Below are 23,647 nucleotides of genomic sequence, written 5' to 3'. Positions count from 1 at the left end.
TTCTTTCTCTGGCTGACTTCATTCTGCATTTTATAGATAAATGTATGTGCATGCCTAGTTCATCCATTGCCTCTTATACATTCATGAACTTATTTTTATGCTTTATGGAATAAACTGTGGCAAAAGAACTAAGAAGTAAGGCTCAGAAGTAAAACACTTGTCTTGCAGATATAAAGTCTGAGGGTCTATCCCCAGCCCCATAAATAAAGGAGCAACAGTTTCTATCAGTCTTAGAGACCATGACTGAGTTGAGGAGTTCGCTCAAAGTGGCAGAGCAGATGCCTGGCATTTGTGAGGTGCTGAGTTTGACTCCCGGTATCATCAGATCCGTGAGCACCACCATAATTGGTGCCTAGGTCCTTTGGACATTATTGGAGAATCCTATTTTAAAATAAACGAAGGGGCTGGAACAACAGCACAGCAGGTTTGCCTTGCATGCAGCCAATCCAGGTTTGATTCTCAGCATCCCATATGGTTCCTCAGCACCGCCAGGAGTGATTCCTGAGTGCAGAGCCTGGAGGAACCCCTGAGCACTCCTGGGTATGACCCAGAAAGTAAACAAATAAATAAATAGATAGATAAATAAATAAAAACAAAAATAGGGTTCAAACAAGCAAAGAAAGAAGGGCTGGGGTAAATGCCTTGCCTGAGGGGGAGGGGTGGGGCAGGTTCAAGGCACTACATGGCCCCCCTCAAGCACCCCCTCAAGGACCAGCACCCCATGAGCACTGCAGGGTATAATCCAAAAACAATAAAAAAGACTGATCTCTTTCCCTTCCCTTTCTTTTGGTTACTGGGCCACACCCAACTGTGCTCAGGGCTGATTCCCGGCTGTGCACAAAGGGGTCAGCCCTGGTGGTGCTCTGGGGAGCACATTCAGTGCTGGGGATTACACATGGGTCAGTGATATGCAAGGCAAGTGCCTGCCAACTGTACCATCTCTCTGGCCCCAGGCAATATTACTTTCAATGACCTTTTGAAATAGATCTTATCTGGGGACTCCGGCTTGACCCCCTCACTGCAAGCATGCAGCCTCGAATTCGATCCCCTGTCACCACATTGGGTGAATGAGATTCCTGGCAGCTCTGGGGTCTGTCTTGCAGCTCTGCCATTCCTCGTCCCGGCAACTGATTTTCAGTTGCATGCAGTCAGTCAGGAGGACATTAACATCACAAGAAAAGAGGCCAAATCCCTGGCAAGCAACACCAGTAAAAGGTTGTGGAAACACTGTTGAGTGTGTTACCCCAGGTTAGAAAAACATTCAAAAGGACACATGAACACACACTCATCGCAGCACTCAGTGCAATAGCTAAGATACGGAATCAACGTAGGTGTCCAACGACAGGTGACTGTTTTGTGAAGATGTGGAATAGATATGCAGTGAAATAATATGCAGCTGCAAGAAACGATGAAATCATGTAATTTGCTGCAACCTGGTTGGAACTGGAGGATATCATATTGAGTGAAGTCAGATGAGGATACATACAGGTTGATCTCACTTCTCTGTGGTAGATAGAATAATTGGATGAGGAAATGCAATGCAGTAGAAGGGGATGCCTACATCAGTCTTGACCCCAGAGTACAGGAAGGAGAATGACAGAAAAGCAAAGAAATCAACAGGTGGTAGAAAATAAAGGGCGGGACAAGGGTCAGGGCTTTATTTTACCAATGATATGGGAAAGTGGTATAGCTCTCTACCCAAAGCACAGGCTCAACACTTAAAATATGAGACTTAAACAACCACCACTGGGACAGAGCAACAGCCCAACAGGTAAGGCGCTTGCCTTGCACACGGCTGACCTGGGTTCAGTCTCCAGCAACCCATATGGTCTCCTGAGCCTGTGAGGAGCGATTCCGGAGCGCAGAGCCAGGAGTAATCCCTGAGCACCATTGGGTGTGCTTCCCCGATCCCCCACCCCCGCAAAAAACCCTACAACCACTGGCCTTGAAATGTGCCTGTCAAGATTGCAGATTGGGTGTAGGAACACTGATGGTGGGATTGGGGTCAAAATATTGTATAGCTAAAACCCAACAACATGGTGGAAATGCCAACTGATCCACCCTTTTTGGAAAACAATATGGGCATTCCTTAAAAAACTAGAAATAGAGCTTCCCTATGACCCCACAATACCACTTCTGGGAATATATTCCAAGAGTACAAAAAAGCACAGTAGAAATTACATCTGCACCTGTATGTTCATTGCAGCATTATCCACAATAGCAAGAATCTGGAAACTACCGAAGTGCCCAAGAACAGACGACTGGTTAAGAAAACCTTGGTACACCTACACAATGGAATACTATGTAGCTGTTAGGAAAGAAGACGTCATCAAATTTGCTTTTAAGGGCTGGAGCTATACACAGCGGGTAGGGCGTTTGCCTTGCATGCCTTTGGCCTTGCATGCTGCAACCTGGGTTCAATTTCCAGCATCCCATATGGTCCCCTGAGCACCACCAGGGGAAATTCCTAAGTGCAGAACCAGGAGTGACCCCTAAGCATCGCCGGTTTCGACCCAAAAAGCAAAAAAAAAAAAAATTTTTTTGCTTGTAAGTGGATGGTCATGGAGAGTATCATGCTAAATGAAATGAGTCAGAAACAGAAAGAAGGGGACAGACATAGAATGCTGCACTCATTTGTGGAATATAAAATAACATAATATGAGACTGACACCCAAGGACAGCAGAGACAAGGGCCAGGAATATTGCTCCATAGTTGGAAGCCTGCCTCATGAGCTAGGGAGGAGGCAGCTGGAATAGAGAAGGGATCACTACGTCAATGATGGTTGGAGAGATCATTCGGGATGGGAGATGTGTACTGAAAGTAGATAAAAAATCAAATGTGATGGTCTCTCAGTATCTATATTGCAAATCATAATGTCCTAAAGTAGAGAGTATAGAGAAAATTGTCTGCCATAAAGGTATGAGGAGGGTTGGGATTTGTATGGGGGAGATAATGGGGATATTGATGGTGAAAAATGTGCACTGGTGGTGGGATGGGTGTTCGATCATTGTGTAACTGAAACTCAAATATGAAAGCTCTGTAACTGTAGCTCACAGTGATTCAATTAAAAAAAAACCCAACTCAATAACTTTGTAAATCATGTTCTTTAAGTATTTTTTTAAAAGAGATGTGCACACAGTGGACTTCATGTCTGTCTCCCAATCCCCCAGGTTATCTGAACGAACATGGATACTTAGTTTGTGACAGAGCCACACTGTCCTCTTGCTAGGGACCACAGACCCTGTAGTGGCTTCCAGCCCAGGCCACTGTGGCTGAGCAGATGGCTCTCTGCCAGTGGGCACGGGTGGAGTTCAGTCTCAGGAAAAGCAAGACCCCAAGAGACACATGAATCCACCTCGAAATTCAGGCAAGGAAGGTCTTTGCTGCTCTCTGATATAAAAGAGAAACGATGAGCAAGAATCACGCTGAGAAGTGGCGCCTCTGATAAGCACAGGTGTGAGCACAGCTCTTAGAAGGTTCTTATACACGAGTAACACGAGTAGAAGAGCAACCCCTGGTGGTCGTGTGTGAGAGCCCCCCATACACACACACCCCCTTCCCAAATGGATGGAGGCCTGCAGCAATCATCAGCTCAGGGGGCAAGCGCCTGGCTCTGGTGTAGGATTTCTGGTGAGCACCGCAACTGAATATGGGAGCATCACAGCCAGGGGTGTGTATCACCCTCAGACATCTCGCAACAAAAAAGATGAGGAAGAAAGGTAAAACCCAATTGGAGGTATGGGGGCAGCGGGGAGCTGGACCAAATCTGGGTGGTGCTCAGGTGTGACCCCGGCAGTGCTCTGGCAGCACTACTAAGTTGAAACAGAGAATATCCCCTTATAAAGATGGGAAGGAAAAGATGCACTTGGGAGACCAGAGTAGTTGCTGAATGTGACCAACTCCTCAACTTCCCAAATTATTACAAAAAATCCAGTCACCCCTAAACCACTCCAAGGTCCTCAGCAGTCTTCCTCTTTAAGGTAGAAGCTTTTGAACGATAAGAAGCTGCTGCCAGGATTTCAGTACATACCCCAAAGTGATAACAATGCCTTAGAGTAATCTCTCGTGTGGACACTCATCTAAAGACAGGCCATTATGCTATGTGGTTGGGAGAGCGTGAGGACTTCGCTGTGACCCCAGCTCCGTCTGCCTTCACAGTGCAGCTCCCCACCTCACTGACAATCTCCACAGTGGGGTCAAGCGGTCAGTAGGAACAAGGTTTGGGTTTCCTTTGTTCTCTCTTAGTACTTATGTCTTGGCAAAATACTGATGTTCCACAAACAAGCCAGAGTGTCCACTGCTCTGTCTGAGTAAGGCATCGCCTTTCTACTTTGTCAAGTCTGCAGTTGCTACAATCATGGAACTTGTAACCTTAGAACTGATGAAAAGACTAAAAGAATTTTTTAAACAAGCCATCAGTGTAGACCTGTGTAGGTGAACGAAGAAACACTTGAAAGTCAGAAGGGAAAAAAAAGATGCTTGGGGCTGGAGCAATCGTACAGCAGGTAGGGTGTTTGCCTTACACACGGCTGACCCGTGTTTGATCCCCCATCCTATATGTAATTCCTGAGAGGAGAGCCAGGAACAACCCCTGAGCATGGCGGTGTGGCCCCAAAACAAAAAGGAAACAAAAAGATACTGAACGTTTAGGATTAGCAAACGCTGTTGGATTTCCATAACATATGTCATTCCTGATTTCATCTGTAAGAGATGTGATTAGCTCCCTTTCAAAAACAATGGCATCTAAAAAAAAAAGAAACAAAAACAATAGCATCTTACTAATATTTTGGCAATTTATGGAAAATTTATTAATTTACATTTGCAAATAATTATGGCATATTGTAGGTGACCTGTTACTCATTCAACTGATAATGTGTTCGCCATTCAGTGTTTATTAATATTATAGATGCTTCATTCAAAAAACTCACTGAGTGATAATTACCTGGAACCCAGGAAGAATCAAGGTTTTGTGGACCCTAAATTTCATCTAGTTTATTAAAATCCTGTTTAACAAAATAAATGAAATGCAAAGTCATGAATATAAAAATCGCTGGGATCTTCCCCGAGATCCTGCAAGTAAGGTTTGGAGTTCAGCTTCCTTTAATTCCTTATCAATTCACCTCAGCTGGGCCTTTTGTTTTGTTTGTGCTTAGGTTTGGGTTACACCTGGCATGCCCTCAGCTGACTGAGCTCTTCTGGCTCTCACCTCGACCTTTCCCCAGATCTATTTAATGCAGGGAGTAAATTATGATCAACCCAGCCTCTAATCAACCCAGTCATTTGTCAGATATGTAATAAAATGAGCTAACTGAATGACCAGCATCCCTTGCCTTTGGAAAGAGATGTAACATTATTTTCCCTTGTTTTTCGGCCACACATAACGGGGTGCTCAGGGATTACTCCTGGTTGTGCTCAGGGAGAGCATGTGGGTGCTGAGACTTGAACCCAGATCAGCCATGTGCAAGGCAAGTCATGCACCCACTGTACTTGTGCTCCAGACACAGAGTTTTGATCACGCAGGCAACTTGTACCTGAAAGGAATGAGCTAGGTCACTTAGAAAGATTGGGCCCCAAAGAAAGGAGCCCATCCCCCAGCACATTTGGGCTCCCACACTTTCGGTGCTGGGGTGGGTAGTGCCATACTTGGGCACTCCATGAGTGCTGGGGAACCATGTCGTGCAGGGGCTTAACCCTGGGGCTCCAGCACCTAAAGAGTGCGCTATCTCCCCAGACTCCATGACAATCTGCTGAGGTGACTGAATTACTCTTAGGAGCTAGTTCTATTTACATCACATGACAGAGATGATCATTTCTTTCCAGGTATCTATGATTCTTTCATTACCTTTTTCTCTCATTTGAGAGTAAAATTTCAACATATGCAATTCAAATAAATCGTCACCTTCTCCATTATAAATTTGTTGGGTTTTCTTCTCATTGTTTGGGGACCACATTTGGAGGTGTGAATGGGAGTGACTGCTGGCAATGCAAAGCTCAGGCTCCAGCTCTCTGAGCTGTCTCCTCAACCTCATTCATGAGTTGTTCTCAGTACACCACCCACCATTATCTCCAGTGTCACCCCACTATCTTGTTACCCTGCTGTCTGGACTAGCAGTAGGGCTCTCATGTTTTCCCACCAGCATCTGTCTTCTTTCTTCCAGTATTCAAGGTTCTTGGTGACAAACACCCTGCTCTATTCTTCCATATAGATAGGCCTGACACTCAGAAGGAATGGCATTCTGTGAATGTTCTTGAATGTCTTAATTTTTATAAAGTATGATGCCATTCCACCCCGCCCCCGCTGTCTCCTACAAAACTATACCAAAACTGAGGTTCTTACGGTGCTTGGTATAACAAAATGCTTAGTAAAAATGTGGCATTAGAGGCACTGAGGTGACAATAATCTCTAAGCCTGCTCCTTACTAAACTGGTCTTCAGGGTTCTTTTTGCCATTGTCAGTAAATTAAGGAGGTGAAGGGGAGCTGCTACAGGTGGGCACCTGCAGGAACTGTGACCCCGGCCCAGACACACTCCAACCCCTCACCCGCCCCATCTAATCTGTCTGCCGGAGGATGGACTCAGGTTTATACCCATGCAGAATCACCGAGCTGCCTTCCTGCCCTTCCTTCATCTAATCTGCAGGAAAGGTATAAAACTGGATTTCTGAAACACAAGCAAGTGAAGACTCTTTTTCAAAGTCAGACTGAAAGGAGGACCTTCCGCTTGAGTACAGAATTTCCTTTAAGCCTCTGAATTTTGATCTGCTTGTGTCACATTAAATCAGAGAGAAATCAGAGGGAACTTTTCACCCAAGTGGTATAAAACCACACGCTTCTTACACATGAGTAATCAGAAAAGTAAGTACAATGAAATTAGGCAAGAATAATGTATGTTTGATGAATGTTTTTCACTCACTCTGATGTAACACAAACACTTTTGGGGTCACAGAGATAGTTTCAGAGATGGAGCACATGTCTTCCATGTATAAGCCCAGAGTTTGATCCCACCACACCACAGAACTCCAGGTGCCTCCCATGGCCGCCTTCTAGCTCAGCTGGCCAGTGTGATGCCAGTTTTGCCAGGAGTGATCCTGGATCCCTCCCCAGCACTGCCAGGTGTGAAGCCTATGGAATGTTTTTATCATAGCTCTTTACCACCTTTTACCACAGCTCAAAGCTTTATACTGACCACAGTGAATTCACTTTAGAGGTGTGTATCTATATGTGTGTATATATATATATACACATATGTACTTTTTTCTTCAAAATAATGGTCTAGATTATGAGGGAGGGAAATATGCTAAGACAGATGTTCAGGAACTCTTTTGCTTCCTCATGTGAAAGAAGCTACCAGCTAGGAATGAATCCATAACTCTCCTTCCCAGCCAACTCCCAGTAAAAACTGTTATACCTAGTTCTTCCCGGCTCTTTGTTGCATACATTTAAGTGGTTAGAAACTTTGCGCATGAACAGGAACCAAAGTTGGAATTAAACTGGGAATTCAAAGCCTCATTCACAGTTCAGGGACATACCAGTGGGAATCACAAGACAATGCTAATGGATACCTTTCTGTTAGTGCTCGAGCCAATAATCAATAATAGAGAAAGCAAAGCATGCCAGGCATCATGCAAATCTCTTGGCCTCTTAGTTTCTTCGTTTGAACAAAAAGAATTGGATCTCAAGACATAGAGTTCACACTGGCCTTGCACCAGTTAGTTAATAATAACTGTATGATGTTTTGATGCAGTGTTATTATGTATATTTATCAGCTTTTTTACTTACATCTTGTGTAAAAACTGCATTCCATGCCAGGACTGAAACGTTCCAAAGCTCAGTTCAGTGATTAAATTGCAACCAAGATTCCTACCAAAGAAAAAACACAGGGAAAAAAAAGAAGACAAAAGCAGCAGCAGAAGAAGAAAGAAGAAGAAGGAAGAAGAAGGAAGAAAGAAGAAAGAAGGAAGGTGGAAGAAGGAAGAAGACGAAGAAGGAAGAAGGAAGAGAAAGAGGAAGAACAAGAAGAAGAAATAAGGAAAAAGAAAGAGGAAGAGGAGGAGGAAGGGGAAGAGGAAATAAAGGAGGAGCCGAAGGAGGAGGAGGAGGAGGAGGAGGAGGAGATGCAGAAAGAGAAGGAGGAGGAGGAAAAGAGGGAGAAGGAGAAGAAGGAGGAGGAGGAGGAACAAGAAGAAAGAAGGAAGAAGAGGAAGAGGAGGAGGAGGAAGAAGAGAAAGAGGAAAAAGGAGGAGGAGCAGAAGAAAGAGGAGGAGAAGGAGAAGAAGGAGATGCAGAAGGAGAAGATGCAAAAGGAGAAGGAGGAGGAAGACGAGGAGGAGAAGAGGGAGAAGAAGGAGGAGCAGAACAAGAGAAAGAAGGAAGAAGAAAGAGGAAGAGGAGGAGGAGGGAGAGGTAGAGGAAAGAGGAGGAGGAGCAGAAGGAGGAGGAGAAAGAGAAGAAGGAGATGCAGAAGGAAGAGGGGGAGGAGGAGGAGAGGGAGATGGAGAAGGAGAAGGAGAAGGAGAAGGAGAAGGAGAAGGAGAAGGAGAAGGAGAAGGAGGAGGCATTACTTCTAATTCACATAGCCACATTTCATGCACTAAACATCACTGTGAAAGACCTTTAAGGTTTATTCTTTGATGTTTATGACACAAAATAGCAAATGCTTAACAAATACTTCACTAATGAAGTTCTCTAGAACAGGGATTCATGACTTCAGCACTACTGCCACATGGGGGCTGGATAGTTATGGGGGGGCTGTCCAGTGCATTGTAGCTATTCAGCAGTGTATCTGGAGGCCTCTGCTCACTAGGTACCAACAGCATCATTATAGATCTGACAATTAAAACAATAAAAATTACCTCATGGCACTATCAAGGGTCATGTGGGCACAAAATCATTCAGGTTGAGGGCCACGGTTCTATTGTTCACATTACTCTGACTAGTAATTCTCATACTAATCCTTACAGGCAAAAAAGGATTTGCTGTACAGTTTTAGTAGCTGAAGCTACTAGGGGTAAGAAGGAAAAAAAATCTTTCAAACTTAGTTAAGTGAAGATCTTTGCAGCTTTTAAAATTCGCTGTGTTGACAATGTTAGGGGAACTGTTTAGTAACTCAAACATAAGGTTTTATTTTGGATTTCATTGCACGACTGGCCTCTTTCTGGGCTAAAATGTGTCTCCCAAGCTAGAGTCTAGCATTGTGTGTGAAGTTGGGAGCAGGGAGGGATGCATTGAGGCCTGTGCAATGATGCTAATGAAACCCTTTCTGTATGTGATATTAAACAGTGTTTCTTAGCCTCGGAAAAGAGTAAAAAAAGTTGTACAAGGAATGGAATCATCTTTATGATGCTTATAAAAAACATGTTATTTTTGGAAGTGGGACTCTATTGCTAATTGATTTCCTGACCCTGTTATTAACAGTTTTGTTAGAAATAATTATAAAAATATTTCCCCTAATAAAACAGATCTTAAGAAGTTGCTAGCAAACAAAGGGTTGCTTTCTTGTGCACACATATTAAAATTGATACTGTCCAATTTTCTTCAGTTCTGTCCCTGTTCATTCTTTCACTGTACGAGTGTAATCAAATGTGGTGACATTTGGGGGAGTGTATGTAAGCTGTAAAATGCTGTCTCAGTCATAATTACTGTGGTAGAAGGAGAGTGTGTCTTCTGAAAATAATAAAAAAGAAATTTGTATTACAATAGCATTGAATTTGAACCCAGAAATAAAGTAAATGTAAAAGAAATGTGCACTAGACTTGCTTAGCTGATTATTTTTCAAATACTTGTTTACAGTGATATTAAAGATTTGCATTGTTAGGCCTCATTCAAGGAACAATAACTCAGTCTATATTAAATCTCTGTGCTCTTCTGTAGCTGATTCTGTCAAGTGACTTTTCAAAGCATCCCAAATAAGGATCGACTGAGGTCACCATAGGCTAATGAGTCTTCACCCAAGCTTCACTTAATTCTTTAAATAAAGTAGTTAGGGAATGCTCTATAATATGAAGTCTTTAAAAATACCTGGATATTCCTCTTTTCAGGAGAAATTAGGGACATTGCCTCATCCTACATTTGAGAATCTACAGAATAGAAGACTTTAAACATTTCCAGTACTTCCTGAAAACTAGTTTACTTTTCTAACTATTGTGTTGAGAACAAATTGCTGTAGTTTTTCTTAGCTAGTTTATGCATGGTTATCATAACTCAAGTAACTTGGAGAACCTGGCAAGCTACTGAGAGTTTACTGCCCACATGGGGGGAGAGCCTGGCAAGCTCCCTGTGGTGTATTCATATGCCAAATACAGTAATAATGATGGGTCTCAAACCCCTGACCCTGAAGAGCCTCTAATGCAATGCCACTGGGAAGGACGAGTAAAGAGAGGCTGCTAAAATCTCAGGGCTAGGATAATGGAGACGTTACTGGGCCTGCTGGAACAAATCAATGATGAACAGGATGACAGTGACAGTGACAGTGATTTTTAACTTACACATGCTGCAAAAATGGTAGTGCTTCAAATGTACACCTTTCAATAAACTGTATTTTATTGCAAGATAAATCTCTAGAAAAAGGAAGAGGAAAATACTGTTTCAATTAACTACCAAATATATAATATTAGAAATATCTAGTAGAAGTCAAAATAATATTGAATGAGTAGATTTGAATGTTCCAGAACCCCTAACCTTCTTTCATTTCTCTCAACCACAAATCTTCATGAATTAATTGTATGACTACTTGGTTCTAATATTGGAGTTAAACTTTTCTTGGAGCAGAGAATTGATTAGGTGATTTTTATGTTCTCAATTCTACTTGGAGTTCAATTTTTTTTACCTCCATGTGAAATTACTATATTTAATATAATCATTTCAAATATTCAAATGAACAGTCTCATGTTTATATACCTTCCTGTTTAGCTAGGCTAATAAAATGATCCTTTTTCATATAATATGAAATGAAATTACACCTTTCAGACAGAACTTTGAACTAATTTAGAATTAAACTTTTTTATCATAATAGAAATTCAATTTTTGGTTCTATATTTTCTGAATATTCCATGAATTCACTGCTTTCATTGTACAGGGGTGAAACAAACAAAATCAGAGTGCTCAATTTTTATTTGACTACAGTTGACTGTTTTATATCTATTAATTCTCCTTAAGTTCTTTCACATATGACCAAGATGGGTATAACTATCTCCTAGCTCATCCCTCTTCTTCTTGCCTCTGTTCTTTCTTTCGTTCCCTTCCTTGGCACTGCTCAGGGATCACTCCTGACTACACACACATCACTCTAGGGGGCTCAGGGGACCCTGCATGGTGCAGGGTATCAAACCTGGGTCACCCATGTGCAGAAGCAAGCCCCTTACCCCTGTCCTATCACTCCAGTCCCAGGCTTTCCTTTTCTGACCCACAATGCACACCGTCATGTATTAACTTTCCAAATAGTTCTCAAACACCAGTCTCACTTGGGAGCTGATTGAAGATGCCTGTTCTCCAATCAACCTACTCCAAATCAGCTAAAGCAGGAACTGTGGTGGGGGGTTAACAGGCCCTCCAAGTGATCTACTGCAGGCCTGAGTGACCCAGCGCAGGTGGGCACGAGGGAGCTCTGCATGCTAGCCCTGGCTTACAACTCCTGAGTCTAGGTGTCTACTTTCTTTTTTGGTATTCTGAGAGCATTGAGGTGTTTTTCCTGTGTTCTACCTTTCTCCTACTCTCTTTTTACAAGATTCTGTCAAGATGTCTGTCTGACAATAGCCCAACAATTCCTACAACAGAACTCTCCTCGTGATAATCTCACATGTTCTTAATACTACTGCTATAGAATCACTCTGTTTTAGCCAAGTATTTCATATTTAAATTTTCATTTAAGTTATAGATAATTCAGAAATATGCTGACATAGGGTATAAGAATGTACTGCAAATCACAATGATGAAACTACACATATTTTTTAAAATACTGGGCTAATGGAATTCAAGTAAAGTTCTTTATTTTCTTGTTCTATAATTCAAGTTTATTTTTATTTTTTAAATAATTTTTTATTAAGCCAACTTTTAAAAGTTTTCTATAAAGGCCAGAAATTTAAAAATAATAATATTCTAGATTTTGCAGAGCATATTTTTATGATTTTTTTCTTTTACAGAAAAACACAAACATCGACTTTATAAACACAAGCATAGTTTGAGCTTGCTCTTCAAGCTGTGCTCTCCCGTGTGTCTTGCTTGCTAGAGTCTATGTTCCTTGGCTTATTCACTTGCACTCTCCTCCCACATCTTCCTAAGCACGTTTCATTCAATAAAAACTAACCTGCTTCACTGTTGCACCTCTTGAAATTCTTTCCTGCAAGGGACAGGTGGTGGACCCAGGATGCCTGTGATGAGGTTGGGACTGCCTTCCCATTCCTGCTGGTGCAGGCTGGCAGATGTACTTTGGGGGAATAATAAAAATAAAGAAGACATTCCCTAGCCCCAAAGTAGCTCAAGAGCTTGAGTCACATCATTTGAAATGCAAATCCTGAGCTCTTGGAGGAGAAACTGAGGAACCACCAGGATGCAAAAATCCAAGGCCCCACCCAGAAAAGGCTGGTCCCCTCAGAAAAGAAGTTACACAAGAATCCATGAGATTATAAAGAGAACATCAACAGTGCAAGACATTCCTGTGACAACACCCAGACTAATTTTTAGTATGCAAAACTCCAGGAAAGGACAACCTTTTTGGAAGGATTGAATAAAAGCACCTCCTGAAAGTCCTCAGGGCTTGCTCTTCAGGGCCTATCTCACTTGCTTCTTTCTGTTTCTTTGCTTGTTTATTTCCACTCTGTCTCACCTGTGTTCTCTCTTGGACACATACTTCTTACTTCCTCTCCCTCACAACTTTCTAAATAAGTTTTAATAAAATCTATCTTGCTTCATGCACAAAATTTTTAAAAATAAATAAATAAATAATGAAGCCAGAGTCATAGTACAGCGGGTGGGGTGTTTGCCTGGCATGCAGCTGACCCGGGTTTGATCCCCAGTATCTCATATGGTCCCCCCAGCACTGCCAGGAGTAATTCCTGAATTTAGAGCCAGGAGTAACCCCTGGGCATCCCTGAGTGTGATCCAAAAGTAATACATACACACATACATACATACATAAAAATTAAAAAATAAAAACAGGAACATATTTGCATAGCTCTTTGTTTTTATTTAGTAGTGCTCAGAGGATGCTTCAGGAACATTACTGGGGGGTCAGGGAATGGGGAGACCAGAACCTCGTTCTGCTGGGAAACCAACCTGGGCCTCCTGTTGCTAAGCATCACACTCAACATTTGTGCAATCTCCCCAGCTGACAAAAACAATTCTTAAGTTAATGGGCTATGTAAAACTGGACCATGCATTGGTTTTGATCCATGGGGACATAAAGGAACTCTATATGAACATAGAGGAGATGGTATATTAGCACTCTAAGTTAAGTTTACATGGGTGATGCAAATATAAGTACTTTTCATTTATTATTAAAGTTTAAAGAAAAACTTTTGTGAAGCAAGACGGTTTATATTGAAAGAGACTTTCTTAGAAAGATGTGGGGGGGTTGCAAAGAGAAAGAATTTGTTCGAAAGATAACCCGGGTTTCTCCAGACCAAAAAAAGCAAACAAAGACACATGGGGACAAGTAAGCAAAGTACACGATCCAGGGAGAACATGGGCTTGAAGAATAAGCCTAAAGTTTTTTTATATATGCACATGTAGATATTTATATACATAAATGCAAATATAATTTAGTGCCAGAAATAGCATGAGAGGTTTTTAATGCTATAATCACAAAACTACAGAATTGTATTACTGGAAGAAATGATAAAGATTAACATGCACACCCTTTGTTTTATAAACAACAGAGCTAAAATCTCATAAATGAATGATTAACTAACTTACAAGTACTTGAGGGATAGCAGGCCTTCAAATGAATCCTTATGTAATTCAGTCAAAGAAATGTCACTGAGGATTCTGAGAAATGGAAAAATTATTTCTGGACCAAAATGCAAAATAACTATGACTATTTACTACATAGGACTAATTCTTACACATAATAATGGTGCTTTCTAAAGACCCCAATTCTTATTTAACTTAGGGATAGTGATCTCTGTTTATACTCTTTGTTTTGTCCTCACTTATATCCATCATATACTTATATCCATCACACAAGCACAGCTATTGACTCTTCACACCAAGTAACTTATTCAAAGCATATTCTCTAGGTCACAAATCTGTCAGATCCAAATTCTGGGTGACACAGGAACCACAGGATTGCCACTCCCTCCTCTCTTCCCAAACATTACTCTGGATACCCCATGAAGAATGAAATTAAATCTGTAAAGGAAGCCCTTTAAAACTTAACACCATTAACTTTTTTTGTTCTGGGAAGTAAAATGTGCACAAAGTGCACATGACAAATATTCAAGAATGATTGAGGCCAGTGATCATGCTGGACAAGAATTGAGTGTTCAAGGTAGATAAGGGGATATTCTTGATAACCTTTCAGTATCAATATTGCAACCCCAATACCCAAAAGGAGAAAGACAGAGACAGAGACAGAGACAAAGACAGAGAGAAGAAGAGTGCCTGTCTAAAGCAGGCACGGTGTGGGGGGTTGGGGGTGATGGGAGGAACCTAGGGATACTGGTGCTGGGAAATGTACACTGGTGGAGGGATGGGTGTTGAAACAGTGTACGATTGAAACCTAACCATGAACAACCATGAAACACTACCATGGACAATACTGTAAAACCGTAAAGCAAAATAGCTAAAATAAAAAGATATTTTTTAAAATGAATTAATTATAGCCTTTTCTGCTCTTGCCAGTAAGTATCAAATTCCTATGACTATCATGCTTTCATTAATTTAAACATCATTTATTACTCATATTCAAGTTTAATGACATACAAAACTCATAAAACATTAGTCTACTACTTCGATGTCAATATTTTTTATACATCACTTGTGTCTCAATTGACACAATTAAAAAAGCAATAAACATCAGAAAAATGGGCAAAGGACCATCCATTCAAAAAATGCAAAGGTTCAGTGAACGTGTAAAAGTATTTAAATTCAAAAATAACCAGAAAAATTAAAATACAGATGGGATCCCTTTTATTCATTCATCAGACCAGCCCCCGAATGAAGAATGCTCAGAGGTCGATGGGCATGGAGAATCAATGCTTTCATGAACTGTTAAATTAGCACAACTATTTTGAGGTCAATTAAATTTTTATAACTACATATCCTTCAGCCCAGCAAATCTATATCTATTTATCTATTTAACAGACCTATTTGCCCATATTCACAAGGCCATGAGCTGCAGTAATTCATGTGAAAAAAAAATCAAGGGGGCTGGAGCGATAGCACAGTGGGTAGGGCATTTGCCTTGCACGTGGCCAACCCAGGTTCAATTCCCGCATCCCATATGGTCCCGAGCACCACCAGGAGTAATTCCTGTGTGTAGAGCCAGGAGTAATCCCTGCGCATTGCCGGGTGTGACCCAAAAAACAAAAAAATAAAAATTAAAAAAAATCAAAACATCTTTCAATACAATTACTATTAAACAGGAGTTCAAATGGATGGGGTAAACCTTTATGTACCATAAAGGAAAGAAGTCTAAAGCAAAATAAAGTGAAAGTAAAAAGGGGCAGATATTATATTTACAGGGAAAAAAACAAATCAGAAGATTAAATTTTGCACTATGAATCATTTTTTAAATTTTAATTAAGAATGTAGTCATGGGGCTGGAGTGATAGAACAGCAGGTAGGGCGTTTGCCTTGCACGCAGCCAATCCAGTTTCGAATCCTAGCATCCCATATGCTCCCCCGAGCACCCCCAAGGGTAATTCCTGAGTGCAGAGCCAGGACTAACCCCTGTGCATTGCCAAGTGTGACCCAAAAAGCAAAAAATAAAAAAGAATGTGAACACATATCATGTTTGTTCATCTGTGTGGGCTGTCTCTAAAACATGTACTTCTCTTTTTCTCCTCTCACATCTTTCTAAAGTAAGTTTCAATAAAAACCAGCTGCATCACCAAAATATATACGTATATGTATACGTGTGTATAAAATTAACTCTATTAGTTACAGAATGGAAAACAAAGAGACATTTTAAATAAGAGCTTGGTAAACTAAAAATTTTTTATTTATTCATTTATTTTTGCTTTTTGGGTCACACCCGGCAATGCACAGGGGTTACTCCTGGATCTGCAATCAAGAATTACCCTTGGAAGTGCTCAGGGGACCATATGGAATGCTGGGATTCAAACCCGGGTTGGTCGCATGCAAGGCAAACGCCCTACCCGCTGTGCTATCGCTCCAGCCCAGTAAACTAAAAATTTTTAAAGAAGTAAACTATTATAACTAATGGAGGTTGTTTTGGGACGTGAGGGGGAAATTCCTTTTATCAGAGGTATTGATCTTAAAATTGTATACTAAGGAGGATTTTATGGTGCAATTACTTTTTGATATTCATATTTGGAGAGAATATACTCACAGTTTCTCAACCCAAGGGTATGCCTTCCATGTATTTCCATCAATGGAAGAAATAGAGTTTCCTTGGAAATTTCTATGAAGAAACACAGTTCACAGACTTGAATAGGTAGGAAAAGAATGAACAGAATAAGTAAAAGAGGGGCTGAAGCGAGAGCACAGCGGAGAGGGCATTTGCCTTGCACACAGCTGATCTGGGTTCGATTTCCAGCTTCACATATGGACCTCCGAGCACTGCCAGGAGTAATTCCTGAGTGCAAAGCCAGGAATAACCCCTGAGCATTGCAGGGTGTGACCCCAAAAGCAAAACAAAACAAAACAGAATAAGTAAAAGAATAAAGAAAACACAGAAGACACCAGCTTATTTCCACAGCTATCAGATTCCCATTTTGCCCCACTAGAGACATAATGTGGGGTGACTAATCAAACAATGAAATATCTCACAACCTAAACTTCCTAATTCCTTGAGTAGCTAAAATAAATGCCAATTAATTAGCATGTAAGTCATTTTTACAAACTCACACCTATTGTAACTCCTACTGCAAATCAATGGAGAAAATTTTAATTTCAAAAGTATAATATACAGGGAAATGAACAAAATTATCAGCAAATAAATATTTAAAAAACATTGCCAGAGAACACCAAAGTTTTAGATCTATAATCTCTATTCAAAGTTCGAGATAGTAGAAATTTCTAGACAGACTAGGGAAATTAGAAAATGAAGGGGACTAGTGAGGAGAGATATATTCAATGTACTTCACTAGGAAAAGAACAAATCACAAAAAATTATCTTTAGTGGGGAAAAAATACACAGGAAAGAAAGTAGAAGAAAACCCAAGATGGTAACAGGAGTTACTGTGCGGTAGTCATACAGCTGGGAGAGTGGGAAAGTGGGATTTTCACACATTATCCTGTTTACTTTACTGACCTATTGTACCAAAGTTTATGAACTTACACATGTATAGATGCATGAAATTGGTAGGGGTGCGGGGGATGGTGCTGAGGACTTACCCCTGGTACTTAACTTCATAAGTATCAAAATGAACAAGTATCACAGCAATACTAGGAAGTGATAATATACCATACTCCCCACCTAAAGAAAAGGGAACTGAGTCACAGAGCTAAATGACTTGTCCAAGGTAACAAAGCTAACAAATGACAAACTCAGGCAGTCTGGCTCCAGAAATCATGTCCATAAGCACAGGGTGTGGCACTAGCAAAAAAAGATAAGGAAGACATACTATCTTTCTAAAAAAAAAAAAGCTAGGGCAAAAAAGAAAACAAAGGTTAGGGAATTAAATGAAGGAATGAGGGGATGAGGGTGAGACAAAAATAGGGAAGGAAAGAGAGTATGGACAATTATAAGAAAAAGACTGGAGAAGAAGAAACAACAGATAAGAAGAATGAGGATATCTTTTTTTTTTTTTTTTTTTTTGCTTTTTGGGTCACACCCAGCGATGCTCAGGGGTTACTCCTGGCTTTGCACTCAAGAATTGCTCCTGGCAGTGCTTGGGGGACCATATGGGATGCTGGGGATCGAATCTGGGTCGGCTGAGTGCAAGGCAAATGCCCTACCCGCTGTGCTATCACTCCAGCCCCAAAGAATGAGGATATACTTTGACCAACAAAATATGAAAAAAGAGAGAGAATCATTTAACGTGGCCATGGGGGATGAGGCAGATACAGGAAGACATTGAAGCAAAGGCTTGCTACGTCAATAGGCAGAATGCAGAGATGAGAGGAAAGGTGATTCTTACAGTATAGTGAAGGTCCTGTTGATGTTGGGCCCTGGCACAGGCACTCTACGGAGTCTCTTCTCTGGACTGAGACCGGTGCAGGAGAGGGTATCCTCTGTGCAGGTACAGAGCTCACATATGTTGAAGGTCATGTGTTCATTCTGTTGCAGTTGCTCAGGGAAATCTACATGTGCCTTTTCTGAAGTAGATCGTCCAGAAGGTAAGGCTGAAGAGTGAGTCAGGGAAGCTGTCCTTGATGTTTCTGGTTGTGGCGTTTCGTCCAAAGTTGCAGATGTGTGTTCACTCAGATCTGTGTGTTGATGCTGACGCTGTTCTGACAGCAATCCCTCTGTGGGGGTTGTCAGAGTGGTACTTGTTGAAACTGTTACCTCAGCTTTCTTTGGGGCCTTTGAAGACGGAACCGGAGTCTCTTGCATGGTTGGAGCTGTAACTGAACTGCCTTCAGTGACAGGAACGTCCTTGTTTATAGGTGGATATGTGACTTCACTCAGGTTTGAATGAGGACTCAGAGATGGTGTGATAGGTGTCACATTTGAGTGTTCTGTGGCACTGGTCCATGTGAGGGTTGTTGAGGGTTTAGTCATCACAGTGTGTTCTGAAGTTACAGTTATATATTGATGTGTAGAAGGTTGATTTTGATTAGAAGTCTGACCTGTGGTCTTCTGTGTGGTTGGAGAAGGTACTGTCTTCAAAACCCCCAGACTGGGTAGAGCTGAAATTTTAGTGGCGATTGAATGAGTCCGCACATTCCCTGTTGGTTTTGTCACAGTGTGCTCTGTGGGAGCGCTAGTCTTCTTCAGGGTCGTAGAAGCTTTGCTCTCCCTACTTGGTTCTGCCATGAGAGTCGTGACCAGGACTGATGATGGATGCCGAGTTGATGCTGCAACTGGTCCTTCCAAATGCTCTGAAGCCTGAGCCAAAATGATATCTGTTGGTAACTCTGAAAGCTGAGTGAGGGTCTCCTGCACAGGTGAAGAAATTTCCATTTCCTCAGCAGGTTCCTTGTCTGGCGAAAGCTGAGTTAGAGTCTGACCCAAGTGTAGAGCTACCATCTCACTCTGGAACTTCTGTGTTTCTGATATGGTTGATGATACAATCTGCCAGCCAGATAATTCCATGTTCTCAGAGAGGCCTGGAAATGAAGCCTGGACCTCCTGGGATGGAGGTTGAGCCTGGGCCTCCTGCTGAACTGAAGGTTTGACCTCATTTATGACCTCTGTAGTTTCAGAAATAGTCACACCCTTAGGATTAGAAGTGACACTGGGCAAGTTGATGTGTGGAGCTTTACTGTGACTTGGAGATGGAATATTTTCTTCAGAATGCGGGAAAGGGTGAGTGACGGATTCCTCAGATGGCTCAGGAGATTGAGCCTGCATCTCCTGCTGGACTGAAGGTTCATCCTCATTACTGATCTCTGTAGATATGGAAAATGTCACACCAATAGGTTTAGCACTGACATATGTCAAATTTAAGCTTGGGGATTCATTGTGACGTGGAGATGTAATAAACTCTTCGGGATGCAGAGGTGGGTTAGTGACAGATTCCTCAGATGGCTCAGACGGCTGATCCAGGGCCTCCTGTGGCACTGGAGAAGATTCAACCTCATCACCAACCTCTGAAAAAATGGAAAATGTCACACTCAAATGCTGAGCAGTGACATGGGGCAAGTTTAAGTGTGAAGTTCCATTCTGACTTGGAGTTGGAAGATTTTCCGCAGGATGAAGAAATGGTTGAGCTTCCAACTCCATAGAAGATTCAGGAGGCTGAGCTAGGGATTCCTGCTGGATTAAAGATTCAGTCACCTCAAGGATCTCTGGAGTTTGAGCCACTGCCTCCTGCTGTATGGCAGAGTCACCCTTAGGGCTCTCTAGAGGCTGAGACTGGGCCACCTCTTGAGCTAGAGAGTGTTCATTCTCTTCACGGTTCTCTCCTGTGTGACTTAGACTTAGGGTTTCTGGCTGGGTTGAAATTTCATCCTGCTTGTTGACTCTTGGAGTTCCGGTAATCTGCAGATAGGCAGGTTTGATGATGACAGTAGATATATTTGAAAGATGGGCTTCTTTCTGGACTGGAGACAGTTCATTTGGGTGATGATGAAGTAAAGACTGCGCTTTCAGACCTGATTCTGAAGACTGAACTTCCATCTCCTGAGGTACTGAAGACCCCCTTTCTTCAGGAGCCAATGTAGGCTGAACTAGGATTTCTGGCAGGACTGAAGCAGTATCACCCTCTTCAGGGGTACTGGATAGCAAATCTGAGTCTGGAACTAAAGGTTTCGATTCCTCGGGAAATCCTGGAAGTGCAGCTTCGGTCTGTTGTGTGCTTGCTGAAACTTCAGCTTCCAGGGCCTTAAAGGGAAGCTGTTCTAGCTCTTCAGAGGGTTCTGGATGCTGGGACTGGGGTGAAAAGGATTCAGTCTTGTGAGGGATCTGTGGATGTTGCTCTGAATCTCCCAGTACATCCAAGGGTTCATTCCCCTCGGGATAAAAGATATCCATACCGGAATCTAAGTCCTCATCCTGCATCTGTTGTGGTCGATGATGAGGTCTCTTAGATTTTCTGGGAGTTCCAACTGTTAAGTTAAAAGAAATTATATTGGGTTAAAGCCCACTCTTGACCTTTGTAACCTCGCTTTGTTCTGCTTCTGTAACCATGCTTATGACCCTGAACTGTATATAATAATGTACTATGCCTGGGTCCTGTCACATACATCCTGACATCTGCCTGTCGGTTGGGCTGGAATTCACATACGTGCCTAAAAGATAGGGACCCGCTCACAGAAGGAGTTGCTGAGAACAAGGAGCCCAGATAGTGACTCCGGTCCCACGGCCCAGCAGATAGTGAATCCGGCCCAGTAGATAGTGACTCTGGTCCCACGGCCCAGTAGATAGTGACTCCGGCCCCTGACACAGAGCCCAGATAGTGACTCCAGTCCCAGGGCTCTACAGATAGTAACTCCTGACGAAGGGCAAGAACAATGAAAGAATGTCTCCAGACACACAAATTCCGAGATAGTGGTTCTGGATGAGGCTACGTGACTAACGTGACTGGCCCAGAGGACTTGAGCCCTATAAAAAGACTGCCCTAACTAGCACAAACCGCTGCATCCACTTGAGGTGCAGCCCCAGCATGTTGGTTTGAATAAACCTTTTCCTTGCAAGTCTGGCCCGTCTCTGCTTCTTGCGGCTCTGGACCCAACACAACAATTTCAGCAGCATGGTGATGGCCAACTAGACCCTCCCTCCTGTTTTTAGGAGAAATAATGAAGTTTAGTAGTTTTGGAACCTGTCCACCTAGAGGTGGAGCAGGCATTTCAGATGTCTGATCTTCAGGTTGACCTAGACCTATACTTGTACTTGCCCCTCTGGAGACAAAGCTAGAAGTGGACTCTGATCCTGAGTCCATCATATCATTGGATCAACTGGGAGCCTCTGATGTGTTCCTGGCTTGTCATTCAAACCCTGGTGTGGAAGGGCAAATCGATGGGATGCAGAGGGCAACCCTTTACCTGAGTATTCATGCAGGATGGGGATGAAACCTTTAAACTTCTGCGGCGGTAACAACATCCGGCCAACAGTCGGGGTGAAACGTTGAAAAAACCCGGACTTGACCCGTGGTTGAAGGGCATGAAGCGATTCAGGTGCAGGAGCACGGGAAGGTGAAATCCAGGGCTTGGGGGTGGAGGGGTCGGGGATCAGCGGGACTGAGTGCAGGACCTGCTTCATGATCGGAGCTCCCTGCACAAGCAGCCACATTGGTGGCCACAAGAGTAGACACAGGACATATAGCCGTTGCCAGGACATGACACTCGGATTAACTCGAGAGCCATGGTCCGAGCCACTAGGGCGCAGGCGTCCGGACCCGAGGCCAGCCATTGTGGCAGCCAGGAGATCCGTGGCACCCTTAGGCACTGAGGACCTTAGCAACGGCACACCCTTAGCAACCCCGCGCCCCTCCCCCATAGCCCCTTTATGCTGCCTTTATTGGGGAACCAGCAGGACCCAGAAAGGCACTTGAAAGGCACCAAAGACGTCCAATCACGTCCTCTTCCCACCTTCTCCGCCCACCCCCAGCCTCCCCTGCCAGCCAAACAGAACTGGGACTGCCAACGACTCTGGGCCTAGCCCTGTGGTGGGGATGGGGAGGGGAAGGAACAGTGTGTCCCCCATTGGGCACACTGGCGAATTCAACAGTACTAGTCCAGTTGTGGTGGTCTTGGTGCGTCCTCCTCACTACTGAAATCCGAGATACATTCTTCCTCCCCTGGGCCATCCTGCTTCCAAGAAAGCTAGCTGACCTGCAAAAGGAGCACTACTTAGGATGGATGGGGGTTCCCAAATGTTCTCATTTCCTTTAAATTCTCAGTATCTCTGATTAATACTCTCCTAGAGAGGGGATAGCATGGAACCACTGACCCAAAATTTTCTGAAGGAGGGCTCTGGGGCCATAAACAGTTTATTCTGGGAGACCGACCTTAAACTGAATGAACAGTCATATACACTCCTTTACACTGGCCTGGGGCAAATCCCCCTTTCTTGCATGGAGCTCAACATTAATTCATAGAGAAAAAGTAGCAAGCCCCTTTCTAGAGGGCTGCCTGCCTTTCTAGCACTCTTGGAGAGACCACTGAAGACCTTAACGTCAGAATGTAACAAGGCTCTCTTGCAATACTGTGACTAGCACCCATTTAACTTTCTTCACAGTCCTTCTTCTCATGGATTTCAGTTCTTAGTATCTCACACTTCTAGAATATACATTCCATGAGAAGGGGCTTCCTCCCAGTGTCTAGTTGAGTAGAGAGCTTTGAATGGAGTTGGTTCCAAGAGAGTCCTCATTTAGGGGTGGATGTTAGTTTTCTGAATTCTTTGGCATTAGTACTAAATGTCTTCTCACGTTTCATAGTAAGGTGGACGTTTTTGTTTGTTTGGGGGCCACACCTGGAGGTGTTTGAGGTTGCTCCTGGCAGTGCTCCGGAGGCCATGCAGTGGCAGGTATCAAACCCAGGTCTCCCTCACGCACAGTCCATGCTCCAGCCTGAATAACTATGTCTCAGCCTCCTGAGCTAGTCTTGTTAAGATCCAAGTACAGGTGTTTGAAGTTTTCTTGATGTGTTTGTTTTAAACTATTTGAAAAATTATTTTGCACAACTAGATCAAGAGTTCAAAAGACTGAGCACATGCTTTGCAGGAGAAAGGTTTGAATTTGCTTCCTACCATCACCTGGTCCTCTGAGTACTTTGACAAGTGATTATAACAAAGAGCCAGGCCGGGTAATTTCTGATCAGTGCCAAGTGTGAGCCACGCTACCTACTCCACAAATAAAAATTATTTTACAAACAAAATAATATTTTTAAAAAGAGGAACACAACACCTTTTCTCTCCCTTTCT

The sequence above is a fragment of the Sorex araneus genome, chromosome 3 (assembly GCF_027595985.1).
Source record: "Sorex araneus isolate mSorAra2 chromosome 3, mSorAra2.pri, whole genome shotgun sequence".
NCBI lineage: Eukaryota > Metazoa > Chordata > Mammalia > Eulipotyphla > Soricidae > Sorex > Sorex araneus.
Note: the sequence above shows the minus strand (reverse complement) of the source record.